This window comes from Medicago sativa, chromosome 3, assembly GCF_051527215.1.
Source record: "Medicago sativa cultivar Bolivia chromosome 3, Bolivia_mono, whole genome shotgun sequence".
Classification (NCBI taxonomy): domain Eukaryota; kingdom Viridiplantae; phylum Streptophyta; class Magnoliopsida; order Fabales; family Fabaceae; genus Medicago; species Medicago sativa.
The window spans coordinates 14,097,603-14,115,342 of record NC_140751.1 but is presented as its reverse complement, the minus strand read 5'-3'; the positions used below and the strand labels follow the sequence as shown (position 1 = coordinate 14,115,342).

Sequence of the window (17,740 nt, the reverse complement as noted above, 5' to 3'; positions counted from 1 at the left end):
ATCATTTTGAACTACTGATGCGTGTTATGGTTAGTTTTTTAGACCAAAATTTGCTTAAGAACAAAGCACTTACGTTTTGATGATAAAAAATAAAAAATGTATGAGAACAATTAGGAAAATGTGTTTAAGTATGCAGGAAATTCCAAGTATAAGAGAAGTTTTGCTTATGGACTAAGCCAAAGCTATGGACTCCAGTCAATGCTCTTTACTACTTGTAAACGCTTTGGAACTTGTTGAAGCTTATGTTATAGATAAAGATAATCTCATGTATTAAGATGATGATAAACTAGGTGGAAGTCAACATTGTGGTTTGAGCCTTTGGATTGAGATCCTCTGTACCATCATTGACCTGAGGTTTTATGAATGATGCATGAAATTACTCTTTGCTAAGAAAGGAAACATTGTTCTGACTTATGCAAAGGTGTAAAATTCATTAAGAGGATCAAGGTCTCCAAAATTAAAGCATAACACGCAAGGTCCCCATAGCCGTGTCACTTTTATTGTAACATTATCCCTGGCTTCCCTATCTCTTACCAAATAGCTTGAAGTTACTATTGCTTATCTTATTCTAGTCCCATTAATGGAAGACTCCATATCAAACTGAGTATTATCCACAACAACTTCAAATTTGTATACATCCACTATGTCATTTACCTTATAAATTGTACAACTAAAAAAAATTATCTTCAAGAGCTAACCGAATATTTTTACCACTGTTTTTTTATAGTGATGTTTAATATTTAATCTATATTCTTACTGTAACGCCCTCCTTTTTATTTAATTATTTTACTTAGTTTTAGAATATATTTATGTATTTATATGATTTATATGAGGGATATATGATTTATTGAGATTAGATGTCTTTTTATAATTTAGTTAATATATTTTGTTGAGTGATATTTTGTTATGTTATATGTTGGTATTTACTAGCATAATATATATGTTATTTGGTGTAGAAATATATTTTTTATTTTGTGTAGAAATATATATGTTATTTGGTGCAGAAATATATTTGTTATTTTATGTGGAAATATATTTGTTATTTGGTGTATTATTATATATTTAGTAGAGAAATATTATTTATTAGAATATGAGGATTATTAGTGTGAGTGAATTTGGGGGTTAGAATAGAAAGAATAATAAGTTGTTGGGCCTAAATAGATTTGGGAAGAATATTTTAGTATTATAAATAGAGAAGCTTAGGTTGGAAAAAGTTTACCTTAAACCGCTTTTTGGAAAAGAGGAGAACAAGAAAGAAGAGAAGAGAAGAGAAAAGTCAAGAGAAGAGGAGAATACCTTAGGAAAGAAGAACGCTGCGCATGATTCAGGAATTAATCTAAGGTGAGGGTGAGACTATCTTGCATTAATATTAAGTTGTTAAATCATTAGATTACATCTAACAAGTTGGAAAGAGTTTGTGAGAATTTGAGAATTAGGGTTTTGAGAGAGATTTGATGATTAGATGATGAAAACTTGTTGAATTGATGTAGAAATTGTGTACAGACCTTAGATAATCCATGGGATGATTATTGGAAGTAGTTTTGAGGTTAGCACCATGAGATTAGGTGAAACTTGAAGAAAATCTGCATTCTGTCCAAATTTTGATATTAAAACTGGTATTGATCGGTGCGGAACTGGTCTTAGGTGTAAACACGAAAGTTGTAGGTATGGATGTTAGCTTTCTAATGCCGTTGGTCTCATGTCAAAATGATTTATAGAACTTGAGTTATGGTCAAATTACTGCACGTAGGTCATAGTGAATTTTTATGGACTTTCAGCACAACTTTTCCGAATTTAAAATGAAAACTGGTATTGATCGGTACAGAACTGGTCTTAGACGTAAACATGAAAGTTTTAGATAATTTTGTTAGCTTTCTAGTGGCTTTGGTTTGACGTGAAAATGATGTTTGGTCTGTGAGTTATGATGAAAATACTACAGGGAGGTCTTAGGAAAATTGTACGGTGACAACATTCTCTGTTTCATGTTTTTGCGTTTTGTTCATATGTTTCTGTTTTGAATTGATATTTGTTGTAAACATGAAAGTTGTTGATATTTGTGATACCTTTCCAGTAGCTTTGGTTTGACATGAAAATATGTTGTGGATAATTTATTATGTTTTTACAAAGATACATAGTGAATTATTGTTGATGTTTAAATATGATGTTATATGATGTTGTTTATGATTGATGAATATGATGTTTTAAGATGTTGTTTATTATCATTCGATATTGTTATATTATGATATGACATGAATTATTTATGTGATCCATATGTTGTCATGATGCTAAGATGTTAAGATGTTACGACGTTAAGATGATAAGAGTTGTTAAGTCGTCGAGTCGTTATGAAGTCATCAAGTTGTTAAGATGTTATTTTGTCAAGATGTCAAGATGTTAGGATGTCATAGATGTTCATGATGTTGTTTAAGTTGTCAAGTTGTAGGAAGATTGAGTCCATTGCATACTCATTAAAGATGGGGGCTTGAGGCCCGGCAGCTTAATGCTCAAACTACGTTGGGGGCTTGAGGCCCGGCAATGCTCTAACTACGTTGGGGGCTTGAGGCCCGACAGCTTTATGCTCACTTGTTGAAGAGCCTATTTACGCTCATATATGTTGGGGGCTTGATGCCCTGAATGGTACCACATGCATTTGCATATCAAGAAGTTTACGATGAGTTAAGTTGTTAAGAGTTGCATTGTCAAGTTGAGTCGCATTGTCAATTCAAGTGTCGAGTCGACTATGAAGTTGTTTAAGATTGAATATGAAGTGAATGATGATGTTTGACGATGATGTTGTTCATGTTTGATGATGATGTTTGATTTTGATGATGATGTTTGACGATGATGTTGTTCATGTTTGACGATGATGTTGTTTAGGATTGATGATGATGTTGATTATGATTTGTTTATGATGGTTGAATATGAAGTTGTTATGATAAGATGATATGTGATTTATGATATGCTGATATGTGAATATGATAAGATGTTATACGTTTACTAATGATGATGTATGATGATTCCTCGTGATTATATTTAAGATGGATTGTCTGTGATTATGTTTATGGTTGATATATAATGTTATGAGATGGTTATGATTAGTACTTGATGTTATATGATGATGTTTATGTCTATAATTAAGATGCTATGATTAAAAGGAATATATGATAATGCTTATGACTAATATTTGTAGATATGTGATGATATTTATATAATGATATAATATGAAGTATATGACTAATGTAGGAAGAATATTGATACTAGTTAAGGAAGTTTAAGTTTCTAGATATGATTAATGAATTATAGGATGTTTAAGTTGTTGAATGTACTTGATATGATTTATATGCTTTATATTATTGTTTGAGAAATCTCACCCCTCTGCTTGGAAATGTTGCTCTTCGTATGGGTAACTTGCAGGTAATCAAGATTAGAGGCGTCGTGAGTGGACTCCTCACATGTGTGTCTAGGTGCTCTGATACGTAACGGGATGGGACTTGACTTTACTTCTATTCCTTACGTATTGTTTATGAACTTTTATGAATAAATATTGAACTAAGACTTATGAGATTTTCTGATGAGGCATGCGTGGCAAAGACTTTTTATGTTGAATGAATTAATTCCGCTGCGAAGTTTTGAATTACTTATGTTAAATGATTTTGAAGAATAAATTGTTATTTATCCAGTTTATGAATTTTTAAGAAGTGTAACATTCCGTTTAAAGTGGAATTACTCTGATTTTTAATTATGAAATTTTTACGTTGGGAACACGGGGTGTTACAATTGGTATCAGAGCTGGTCGGTCCATCCGGCCAAGTAGATGAGTAGTTGTGTCGTGTCGTCATGTTTTCTAGTTAGTAGTTATGTTTTTTTATGTGATCATGTTTAACTGACTAACTTGATGTGGTTTTTGTGTTTTGTTTGAAGAAGTAATGACTAAATTTATTTTCTATTGTGCTTGAATTTCGAGGACGAAATTCTTTTAAGTTGCGGAGAGTTGTAACGCCCTCCTTTTTATTTAATTATTTTACTTAGTTTTAGAATATATTTATGTATTTATATGATTTATATGAGGGATATATGATTTATTGAGATTAGATGTCTTTTTATAATTTAGTTAATATATTTTGTTGAGTGATATTTTGTTATGTTATATGTTGGTATTTACTAGCATAATATATATGTTATTTGGTGTAGAAATATATTTGTTATTTTGTGTAGAAATATATATGTTATTTGGTGCAGAAATATATTTGTTATTTTATGTGGAAATATATTTGTTATTTGACGTATTATTATATATTTAGTAGGGAAATATTATTTATTAGAATATGAGGATTATTAGTGTGAGTGGATTTGGGGGTTAGAATAGAAAGAAGAATAAGTTGTTGGGCCTAAATAGATTTGGGAAGAATATTTTAGTATTATAAATAGAGAAGCTTAGGTTGGAAAAAGTTTACCTTAAGCCGCTTTTTGGAAAAGAGGAGAACAAGAAAGAAGAGAAGAGAAGAGAAAAGTCAAGAGAAGAGGAGAATACCTTAGGAAAGAAGAACGCTGCTCATGATTCAGGAATTAATCTAAGGTGAGGGTGAGACTATCTTGCATTAATATTAAGTTGTTAAATCATTAGATTACATCTAACAAGTTGGAAAGAGTTTGTGATAATTTGAGAATTAGGATTTTGAGAGAGATTTGATGATTAGATGATGAAAACTTGTTGAATTGATGTAGAAATTGTGTACAGACCTTAGATAATCCATAGGATGATTATTGGAAGTAGTTTTGAGGTTAGCACCATGAGATTAGGTGAAACTTGAAGAAAATCTGCATTCTGCCCGAATTTTGATATTAAAACTGGTATTGATCGGTGCAGAATTGGTCTTAGGTGTAAACACGAAAATTGTAGGTATGGATGTTAGCTTTCTAATGTCGTTGGTCTCATGTCAAAACGATTTATAGAACTTGAGTTATGGTCAAATTACTGCACGTAGGTCATAGTGAATTTTTATGGACTTTTAGCACAACTTTTCCGAATTTAAAATGAAAACTGGTATTGATCGGTACAGAACTGGTCTTAGACGTAAACATGAAAGTTTTAGATAATTTTGTTAGCTTTCTAGTGGCTTTGGTTTGACGTGAAAATGATGTTTGGTCTGTGAGTTATGATGAAAATACTACAGGGAGGTCTTAGCAAAATTGTACGGTGACAACATTCTCTGTTTCATGTTTTTGCGTTTTGTTCATATGTTTCTGTTTTGAATTGATCTTTGTTGTAAACATGAAAGTTGTTGATATTTGTGATACCTTTCCAGTAGCTTTGGTTTGACATGAAAATATGTTGTGGATAATTTATTATGTTTTTACAAAGATACATAGTGAATTATTATTGATGTTTAAGTATGATGTTATATGATGTTGTTTATGATTGATGAATATGATGTTTTAAGATGTTGTTTATTATCATTTGATATTGTTATATTATATTATGATATGACATGAATTATTTATGTGATCCATATGTTGTCATGATGCTAAGATGTTAAGATGTTACGACGTTAAGATGATAAGAGTTGTTAAGTCGTCGAGTCGTTATGAAGTCATCAAGTTGTTAAGATGTTATGTTGTCAAGATGTTAGGATGTCATAGATGTTCATTGTAACAGCCCAGGTGGGTCCCGCACCTATTAGTGGGGCCGTCCCACTACCCCGACACTGTCACTCACAAGCCTAATCACTACCCCCCCTCCTCTTTTTGATGTTCTGGCAATCAACAACGTCTCTTTCACACCTCTAAATAAAGGAGTGAAGACTTGAAGATTTCCAAGAGACCCACAACAATTTTACAAGTGCCAAAACTCTGGTGAAATTGTTCCACATTAAAGTTCATTTAGAATTTCTTATCAACTTTCATATCTTAGAAATTCTAGAGTCTTAAGAGTTTGTATCTGATTTGTATTGTGAACACCACTGATTGTATATCAATTGTTCAATATCAAACAATTTTCTTTGTAATTCTGTTTGATTAGAAGTCTCTTGCAGTTGTGCTTAAGCATAAGAAGTCTCTTGATTTTGTTCTTGAGCATAGGAAATCTCTTGCAGTTGTGCTTGAGATCAAATAAAGCCATATATTGTCGAACAAGTGACTTCAAACGCACAGGGGGGGGGGGTTAATTGTGTTCCTTAGAAAACGATTTAAAATAAGCACATAAAAATGTTTTAACCAATTAAAATAAATTGCTTATAAAAGGTTTAAATAAATATAAAAATAGATATAGTGAGATAAAATAAATGACAAACAAAGTAAAAGAGATAAAGGGATGAGATAAAAAACACAAGAACTTTGTCGCGTCCTTTTTTGGAGGTCAAAGCTATTTGATTAACGTTTGACTCACTTTTGATCTCACGATTGAACATTTAATTTTTTTCAAAAGAAAGTGGAAAAAGGTTCAAATACCACATTTTTAGGGATTAAGGGTTCGGGGGTTGGTTATATTTAGGGAAGGTGTTAAGCACCCTAAATATTCGTAGTATCTTACGAGAACCTCTTGATTTTATTTAACTTTTGTGCTATAACTTGCTTGCTTTTTAAAAATGGAATTTGAAATGATGAAAGAAAATAGTGGCCTAATTTATCGACATTTTTTATTGATTTGGAAGGACGAATGTCCTTTGCCTACTGTCACGTCATTTTTCGGAGGTCAAGCCATTTCACTAGCATTTGACTCACTATTTTTTTATTTCACGACCGAACATTTAATTTTTTCAAAAGAAGATGGAAAAAGGTTCAAATACCACATTTTTGAGAGATTGAGGGTTCGGGGGTTGGTTATATATAGGGAAGGTATTAGCACCCTAAATATTCGTAGTACTCTACGAGAACCTCTTGATTTTATCTAACTTTTGTGCTATAACTTGCTTGCTCTTTTTTTTTTTTGTTTAAAAGAAGGAATTAAAAAGTAGTGATTAAAAGAAAAGAAACAATTTTGATTATATTTTTTATTGATTTGGAAGGACATGGTCCTTTGCCTAAGTACCCGTGAGGGATCAAAACCTCATAGTTCGGGGTAGAAATTGACGTTTGATTGGTTGTGTTTTTTATGAGTTTTGAAAAAGGTTTGAAAATTAAAAGTCAAATGGCAAAATAAGCTTGTTTGTATTTTTTATGTTGAAAGAAAATAGACTCAAAGTAGAATTAAATTGATTGATGTTTGATTAAGAAAGAAAATAGAAAGAACGATCACTTGATTTTAGATCAAGGTTTGTTACGAAAATATTTTTGTGATTTTTTGATATTTGAATGTTTTTGTTGTTTTTGATAATAAATGAAAATTAAACTAACGGAGCGATAAAAGATAAATGCGCGTGGACTTTTTGTGGTGACATTGGATCACCACAAAGCCCCTAATAATAATATATAAAGCGATAAATAAAACACACACACACACACACACACACACTCACTTTTCTCATTTATGTGTTACATTTGACCCTAAATACATTCTATGCAATAAAAATAAATGACGGAAAATAAATATGCATGAATAAGTAATACAAATGTAGAATAACAAATCTAAACTAATAAAAATGCATGAGAAAAGAAATAAAAAAATGCAAGAGAAAATTGGAATGCATGAGAAAGGAATAAAATTAGATGTTGGGGGTGCAAGCAGTGATATGGGGGTGCGGTAATGAAAAAGCAGAATTGGGCTAAAAGGGAAGCTGGGGAATTGGGCTTAAACTGGTTCGGTTTAAGCCTGGTTCGGCTCAGCAGAACCGAACCGGTTCAGGGTGTGCATATATAGGGGTAAGGCCAGTTTTCTTCCCATTTTTCTTTCCCCCTTCTCTCTCTTCCTTCTTTTAGAGAGAGAAGCTCTCTTCTCTCTCCTTCTTTTCTTTGTCTTCTCCGATGGGAGAGACGGTGGCCGAAGAAAGTCCGGTGCGGTGGCCGGCGAGCCATTGCGGCGGCGGCGCCGCTCCGGAGCCTAAAATGTCCTTTTTCCGTGCTTTCTTCTCCTTTCCTTCTCCTCCACCCTTTTCTCACCTCAAAATTCTCTCACGAAAATTATTGAACCCTAGATCTAAAAGTTTTTTAAAAAAAGCACTACCTTTTATGTTTTTTTTCTTACGGATTTGATGTTGAGCTTGTGATTTGGTTTTGAGGCTTTGTGGTTACGGATTGTGATGTTTGGTTTGTACGGCCGATTTTGACAGTGTTGTGGTTCTGTTCGGTTTGTGATTGGGGATCGGAACAGCTCTTGGATTGTGTGGGTCTGGTTTTGTGGTGTGTGTGTGTTGGTTGTGTATGCGTGTGTTGATGTGTGTGTTGGCTGTGCGTGTGTGTGTTGATGTGCGTGTGGGTGTTGCTGTGTGTGTGTGTCGGTTTGGTTTATGTTTGAGGACTAATGATGTTGTTTGATTGGGTTTATGGTTTATTTGTTGCTGGAAAATTTCTTGCAGGTTTGATTGTGTTGTTATGGTGATATGGATCGGTTGATATATATGTTTGTGAAGGTTTTGTGATGAATTTTCTGTGTTGTGAAAATTGGCTCCCTGTTTGTGTGTATTTTTTGGCTGGGCAAAATTCCTCCCCCATTTCTTTGTATGCTGCAGCCCTGTTTTATAGAGCTGGGATTGAGACATAAGGTCTGTGAAGAAAGCAACAGAAACTGGCCTTGTGTGGTTTAGAGGGGACATGCAAGGCTGTCTTGAGCTGGCTTGGACATTTTTGGACTAGAATTTGGACTTAAAATAAACAAATACTAATTATAATAATAATAACAAAGGACTAAAATAAAAACAAAAATGAGATAAAAAAATGAAAATTTTAAATGAATTTAAAATTAATTAACTAAAAGATATTTAAATAAAAATAAGAACTAAAAGTAATAATAAATAAAAATTGAGAGAAGAGGGCCCAACTCGAAACCAAATATGAGGTATTTTAAAATACCTCTATGCCGAATTTTTTACTGAAAAATCAGAGATCGATTAGAGTCAAACGACGCGTGTTAGTGATTCTTGGTCAAAAATTGGGGTATGACACCTACGTACCCGTGAGGGATCAAAACCTCGTAGTTCGGGGTAGAAATTGACGTTTGATTTGTTGAGTATTTTTTTAATGTTTTTGAAAAAAGGTTTTAAAATGAAAGAAAGCCAAAGTGGCCAATAAGTATTTCTTTGTGTTTTTTTTTAATATTAAAGAAAATAGACTCGAAATAGAATTAAATTGATTAAAGTTTGATTAAGAAAATAAAATAAAAAGACGATCGCTTGATTTAGGATCAAGGTTTGTTATGAAAATATTTTTGTGATTTTTGATTATTTGAATGTTTTTGTTATTTTTGAGTATTAAATGAAAATTAGACTAACGGAACAAAAAAATAAAGCGCGTGGATTTTTGTAGTGACGTTGGATCACCACATAATCCCTAACCTAATTTTTTTGCATTTTTTGGATATATATATATATATATATATATATATATATATATATATATATATATAAAGCGGTAAAAATAAATGTGTGAGTGTCGGTGCTACTTCTCATTTATGGATATTTACAAGGAATCTACATACATGCTAAAGCCTTTCGACAAAATATAAATGACATGGAAAAATAAAGTGCAAAAGATAAATTACATCATTTCCTAAATACACACTAGTACAATGAAACTTAACAAATTAAAATGATAAAGCATTAGAAATGAGGACACCAAAATGCAAAGGCAAAATGAAATGAAATATGCATGTGGGGATTTTTGTTTAAAAAGCTTACATAAGCTATGATATATGAGATAGAGATTAAAATTTTCTTTAACCAAAACTAGGTACTAAAAAAAAAAAACATGTATGATTTTAAAACAAGAGAATGTATGAAAATAAAATCAAGAAATATCAATGCATGATAACAGATTTAAATAAGATGCTAAAAAAAAATTATGAAAATACTAAAAGACATGGAAAAGAAATGCAAGAGTTTTAAAACAAGATGCAGAGGAGGGTGCAGCAGTATAAAGGGGTCTGCATGTAGTAACTGGAGAAACAGTTGGGCCTGCAAAACAGAAAAGGGGCGCTGGAGGTGGGCTTGGGTTGGACCGGTTCAGGCAGGTTCAATGGCTGAACCGGTCCGGTTCATATATATATATATATATATATATATGAGTAAATTACACTCACCTCCCCCTTAAAGATGCTTGAATTACACTCCCCTCCCCTCTTATGTTAAAATATACACTTCCCTCCCTTGAAAAGTAAAATCAACACTCCTCTCCCCTATAATATGCTTGAATTACAACCATCTCCTTTAATAATTAAATATGCAGTACACTTTAATCTATTTTAATATAAATAAATATTTTTATGATATATACTAATTTTGAACCACCATTTAAAATAAATAAATTCATTTCTTTATAATTTAAATGTCAATGATAATCAAATTTAAATATTTTGCTATTAAGTATATAATTTATAATATAAAATTAACTTTTAAATAATCATACTTTATTGTCTTTAGTAATTTTTCACATATTTTAATTTTATTTTTGGTTGTTTCATATTTTATAATAGGACTTAAAACTATATGTTAATGAAATTGTGAATAAAAAAATAACGAAAAATGTGTATTCAAATTTTGATTATATTAAAATAAACCCGCAGTACTATTTTTTTCGAAGTGTGTTAGATTATTATTTTTTTGCTAGATTATTAGAAATAAAAAAAAATATATTAAGGGAGTAAAATGTAGATTTTAACATAAGAGGGGAGGGGAATGTAATTCAAGCTTCTCTTATGGGAGGGGAGTGAAATGTTTTCTAATATGTTTTGAATGAGAGGGGAGGGAAGTGTATATTTTAACATAAGAGGGGAGAGGAGTGTAATTCAAGCATCTTTGAGGGAGGGGAGTGTAATTTACTATATATATATATATGTATATATATATATATATATATATATATATATATATATATATATATATATATATATATATATATATATATATATATATATACACACATACATACTAGACCATCGACCCGTGCTCCGCATGGGTCCTACTGACTAAAGAGGCACCAATTCGTTTGTCCATGATATGAACTGCATGCTAAACAAAAGTCATTGCTCTGACTTAACAGTTCAAAGAAGTGAGCATCTACGCATATAGCACAACTAAAGGGAAACAAGAACATGATGACTGCTAGTTTATTCCAAAGTTAGCTTTTTGATGAAAAATAAACAAGATGTTCACTTAAAAGAAAATTGGATCAAAATAAATTTCTGATATATACATTTATAATCAACTATGAACAGACTAAGTACTCTCATAGGCTTGTTGAATACAAAACCAAGTTAAATGTACTTACAATTTTTATTGAAGACAAAACAAAAAGAAATTATGAACAAATCATTAACTAAAATTATGAATCTCTTTACTTTCAAAATAGGTTAAATAAACTACACTAAAATAATAATTTTTATTTTGCAAGATAATGAAGTAAGCAAGACTGCAAGAGCATAACAATTACTAGTTGGGAATAGTAGTTCATGAAATCCTTTTATGATCAACATCAATGTCCCTTATGTGGGAAATTTTGTTCCAAACTTGAGGGTCTTTCATGTGACACCTTTCTTCCAGCAAAGGACATCCAATGATGTAAAGATTTAGGTGAGAGGCAGGCAGTGTTTCTCCAACCATGTTCACCAAATTTTGGGCAGTTCCTAATTCTTAACTGTTGGAGGGAGGTGAGATGGATAAGGCCCTTACAATCCAACATCTCCAATTTAGAAAATGTAAGTAGTGTTAGAGACTTAAGGGAAGCATGTAACAAACCTTCTTTTGGGAAAGACTTGATCCCATCACATGGACCCTGAATCGTTACATCAGTAAGCATGTTCATGGAAGGCCAGGACAGGCCAGTAAGTAGTTTCTCGCAATTCATGATGCGAATCGATCTCAACTTAGGTGGCATACCACTTTTAGGAAAGGATTCAATTTCTGGACAGGTTTCTAGTCGGAAATATTCCAACTTCAGAAGAAGAATGTTCATCTCATGAGGCAGTGACTTTAACTTGTTGCACTTGGAAATGAGAAAACGGGTCATGTTGGGTGCAGGCAATCCTTCATTTGACAATGATACTAAATTGGGGCATTCGCGGATCTCAAAAGAAGTCAAATTTTGAAGAGTAAAATCCTGTGACTTTGATACCAAAAGAGATTCCAGATTTTCACAGTTGCTGATGTAGAGACGTTTGAGTTTCGGAAAGATATCCAATGGGAGAGATGTGAGTGAATCACAGCTGTTGTGTATTGACAATGACTCTAGTAACTTGTGAGTGTGCTGTTTTGTGAATTCTAGTTCTCTAAAATCCTCTATATGCAAAGTCTTCATTGATATGCATAAACAATCACCTGGATAAGATATGGCAGATGAACAATCTGTTAATTCTAAATATTGGAATTGGACACATGTTGGTTGGGTGACGGCGATGGCCACAAGAACAGACTCCACCACTGGACTTCCTTTAATTTTTAGAAACTCGATTGAAAAAGGTAATTCTTGCAAAACTACTTTGTGGCTTTTTAATATCTGTAAACTAAGAACAGAAGGAGCTTTTGGGAGAGAAGAGACAAGATGCTCACAACTTCTAATTGTAAGTGTTTTCAATGAAGAAAGGTGAACTGGTAAATCTCCTCTTAATTTTGGACAATTTTCTATTGTGAGACGCTTAAGTTGAGGAAAAGCACGTGACTCAGATGAATGCCACACCTTCCAAGAAGGCATGTTTTCAAATTCAAGAAATTCAAGCAAAGGAAATGGTGTTACGGAAGAAGAAGAATCTCCGTTTTTGTAGAAACTATCATCTATAGTCTCTAGCCCATTCAAATCTGAAATAGTGAGGTACTTGAGAGTTGTTAGTTGCCCAAGTGAAGGAAGCAAACAACAATTCTCACAATAAGAGATTGTTAGACTAGTCATATTGTGGTAGGAAGAATTCCCAATCCAATCTGGAAATCTTGTACCCCTATAGCCATTTATTGATAGCAATTTCAAGTCTTGGTAAGGTTGTAATTTGCAAAGTATATCAATTTCTGTTTGAGAATCTGTACAATCATCACTTGAAAACCATTCCAAGAATAAGCTGTTAATGTGCTTCTTATCCATCATTTTTGCCTCCAATGCTTCACTCCCATTAGTAACATTCTCTAACTTCCTAATTGAAAGAGATCCATGAAGATTTGAAAGTCCTCCCAATTCCTTGATACCATCCTCTTCTTGCTTGCCCACAATGAAATAACTTAGATGATGCAACTGGTTTAATTTGCTCATACCTTTGGGCATCTCTTTTAATGCAGTTTCAGCAATATCAAGATAGCACAAGTTCACAAGATTTTGCATTCCACATGGTAGCATTGTCAGCTTATAACAACCAAACAGATTCAAAGTTTGCAGATTGTACAAGTTACACAATGACTCTGGCAGGGTCCTTATTCCTGTCAATGAGAGATTCAAGTAACGCAAATGGTTCAATTCACCTATTGAATCAGGCAACATGTCAAGATTTCTGAAGTGACAAAATGACAAAACTCGCAAGTATTTAAGCTTCAATAGCGAGATACATGGCACCTTTTCATTGTTGAATGCAGCAACTTCAAAGTTGATCGGTAAGAATGTTCTCAGAAATTTTACTCTACCAAGTACTTCAAAGTTTTCTGAGATTAGACCATCGAATTTGGTGAATGACAAATGACGAGTCTTGATGTTAATCTTGGTTTCTTTCCCAAGTTCTTCCGATCTAAAGAAGAATTCTCCACCTAAGAATGTTGCTAAATCATGCATGAGATCGTGCATCACAAATGACATGTTCCGAGTACTTGATTGTTGAAAAAATGATCTCGAAACTAAATAATCAAAATACTCAGAACCAACCTCTTCTAAAGTCATTCCTTTTCTCGATGGCAATAAAAGATCTTCGGCCATCCACAACAAGATTAAATCATTTTTCTCAAATTCATAATCTTTGGGATATAGCGAACAATAAACAAAACAGCGTTTCAAATGTGGAGGGAGATAGTGATAACTAATTCTCAATGCCGGAATGATCTTACTTTCACTTTCAGACAATTCCCAAATGTCACTCTTCAGTACATTACTCCAATCCACTATGCCATGTTTTCTTCGCAGAATGCCTCCAAGTGATTGTGCTGCTAAAGGCAATCCCTTGCACTTTTTAACAATCTCTCGGCCAATTTTTTCTAGAGATGTTGCATTCCTACCAGATCCCGGGGTAAAACATGCATGGGTTGCAAACACTAACCAACAATCTTCATTCGACAACTGGTTTAGCCTGTAAGTTTGAACTGTTTGGACTACAGATGCAACCTTTCACTACGAGTTGTTACGAGAATTTTACTTCCCTTAATCCCACGTTGAAAAGGTTTTATAAGAAGATCCCAATTGACATAATCCTCAATCCAAACATCATCCAAAACAACAAAGAATTTCCTTTCTTTCAACATACCTTGCAAATCGAGTTGAAGTAAATTTAGATCATTCATTTCACAAGTTCTTCTTGTAACTGCTTGTGTTATAATCTTTGTAACCCTCAAAATGTCAAACTCTTCAGAAACACAAACCCAAGCTTTAAAATCAAATACATGCTTCAAATAGTCATCATTGTACACCAACTGAGCTAAAGTAGTCTTTCCTACCCCTCCCATACCCACAATAGGTATCACAGTCACTTCTTCACCATCATCACTGTTATCATCTAACAAAAACTTGATGATGCCCTCCTTGTCTTTATCCCTGCCATATACACAAGTTCCGTCTTGGAGAGATGTTGATGGAGTTTTATATGACAAATTCTCCACTGCAATCTCTTTGAGTTCAAGACTGTCTTTGAGTTTCAAGATAGATTCTAGTCTCTCAACTATATCTTCAAACTTACTAACCATACCCCTATCTTGCACATTGAAAAAGCGAGAAAACAGATTAGTTACCTCTTTTTGAATCACAGTTTTTGTCGAAACTTCATCCAATAAGTCGTCAGCCACATAGACAGCATCTTTGAGATCATTGAGCCAGTTGTTGACATCAGAATCCCTGATCTGTTTCTTCTCAGCATCATTAAGCACAGCTCTAACCACTCTCAAAGTTGTCTCCAGCCTCTGAAGCAATTTCTTGTCAAGCTTGTTTCCAAGGATCAAATTCGCAACTTCAGGTGATGCTAGTCTTTTGAAGACAACATCAAAGAAAGCAGAGAGGAAAGCTCCACCAATCACTGTTTCTGCCATGATTTCAGGAATGTAAATTGGAGATGGGATAACTTGTGTGTGAATAATAATTACTCATAAAAATAATAATTAATCCCTCAAATATATGAGATTTGTTATTTCAGTGTCTGCTTGTTAAGATGTCAGGGACTAACGTAACAAATTTTCATATACTTTACCGAATAAAATGTCGAATTTCATATACTTTGGGAACTATTTATAATTTTATATATTTCAAGGAAGAAGTTGGAGGAAGACTAAAATTGAGCAACTAAATTGAGGGTTTATTCGTAATATATGTTTACATGTTTTCAACGCAAAAGTAAGTTTGATGTGTTAGAGTCAAAAAGGAATAATGTAAAACAACCAAATAATGTAAAAAAAGGAGAGTCTTAATGCAACGGTAAAGTTGTTGTAAAAGGTCAAGAGTTCAAACGCTGAAAACAAACTCTTGTCATTTTCTTATATTGGTTCCTAAAATACATCTACAAGTATTCTCGAGTTGAGTTGTGATTAGATGCACTTGTACATCCTTTTCATAATTACGATACACTCTAGTTAAGCTCAAATAATGTGTTATAAGTAAATGTTGGACTTAGCGGAAAGGGACAAGTCTTATAAATATTGTGAATCAAAGTTCAAATTCTGAATGAAAGATGTGTTCATGTATTGTGTTCGATGATATCTTAAATAGTAGTAGGTTCAAAAACCCAAAAAAAATATAAAAAAAAAATAAACCGTTAACCGTTTACTTTGGTTTTCTTCTTGAAGCAGACCATAAATAGCCTAATAGGACTAACTATGATGAAGAGAACCAACGAAGAAAAAACAAAAACTCAAACAATGTGTTAGGTCCGTGCGTTGTGTATTCTTTCTCACGTGCTTACATTTTGGATGGATGATTGTGCTTTTATATTCTACCAAAGAAGATTCTTCTGTGATTCTTTTATTCTATTCATACTTCAATGCCGATTTCAATATCCAAAGAAAGAAAGATAACAAAAGTGGAGTTGGTGGAAACCTACGACTTTCCATACATTATTTAACAAATATGAATAAATCGTCCATTTTTTTTCTTTCTTTAAATGGGTAGCTACTAGCTAGTTATATGTAAGTTATAGTCATATAATTCTCTTGACATGTTGCGAACACCGCGAATTGATACTTGTGTACTGGTTCATGATACTTTTATGAATTGGTTTGCACAAATTCCACCAATAATGTATCAAAATTGACGAACCAAGATAAGCGAAGATCAAAGAAAAAGAAAGCAAATAAATTTGCACAAAATTTCTTTGAAGCTTTCTTTGAAGCTAAATAAATTTTGCATAAAATTTCTTTAAAGCTTTCCCTCGGATGTTATGTACCACGAACACGTACTCGTACCTCGTACATTCTACTAAAAGCTTTTGTTACCAAGCTTCAAATAAACTAGTTAGTTGAAGGTTTTTTCAAATCATTTTAATTTCTAAATCATTAATTTTGAAGTTGGTTTTTTTTTTTTTTGTCAAGTAGTTTAGTGACCGGAGCTCATATATTTTAAATGTGGAGACGTGGAGTGTCTGGGGTTCGAATCCCAGCCCCTGCATATAATATGCATTATCCCTACCAACTAAGCTAAACTCACGGGGATAAGTTGGGTTCTATTTATAGAGTTTTTAATTTGGGTATGATGAAGCAAAGTATCATTCTATAAAAAGTTTTTGTCTCGACACTTTAAGATAAATCCTTGCTTTCGATTGTTGTGACATTTTTTTTTCTTCTACAATTTCGAATTAATTGAATGTAATCACAAGTAACTACCACGTTTTCATTCAAAAGTTTATGAGAATTGAAGTATGCAATAATTATTTTTCACTTATGATGTGTTCAACAAAATGTTATCATTGGAAAATGTTCGTTTGAGCCTGAATAAATTTCCCACGGGAGTCTCTAACACAGCATGCAAAAGATGTAAGATGGTTACGGTCATGGAATGCGGCATCCACATTGCACTTCAACCATGTCTCCCTCAATTTTTCCCAAACTGAGATGTTACCTTGCGCTCTATTCTGCTCTTGTTGCATAACCGATGGTGAGGGATGTTGATGAACCTCTTGCCATTGTTGCCATGCATCTATTGTTGTCTTTCCTATGCTTGTTGAAGTATGATGAGCGTCGTTCCAAATGGCATCATTACGTGCAACCCAAATTTGCCAAAGAAGTAAAGCCACCCGACCAGCAATGTCTTGGCTTTCTGAACAACATATGTCAAAAACAAAATCTGTCAAACTACTCTAAGTTCCAACTCGCGTTTGCAGCACAGTCGAAAGTCCTTCCCAATACCAACTCTCACGCGCCACCGTACTACCCACAAAAGCACGCCAATCATCCTCAACAGCCGTATCACACCAAGGACATGTCACCTCACATTGTACATGCCGTGATTGTAGTCGGAGACGCGTCGGAAGACACCCCCTGCAAATCCTCCATAA

General features: G+C 33.2%; 1 pseudogene; it reads right to left on the bottom strand.

Annotated features, from left to right (window-relative positions):
- Nucleotides 1-11,281: 11,281 nt before the first annotated feature.
- On the bottom strand, nt 11,282-15,645 carry LOC146935950 (putative disease resistance RPP13-like protein 1; annotated as a pseudogene).
- Between the last annotated feature and the right edge of the window lie 2,095 nt (nt 15,646-17,740).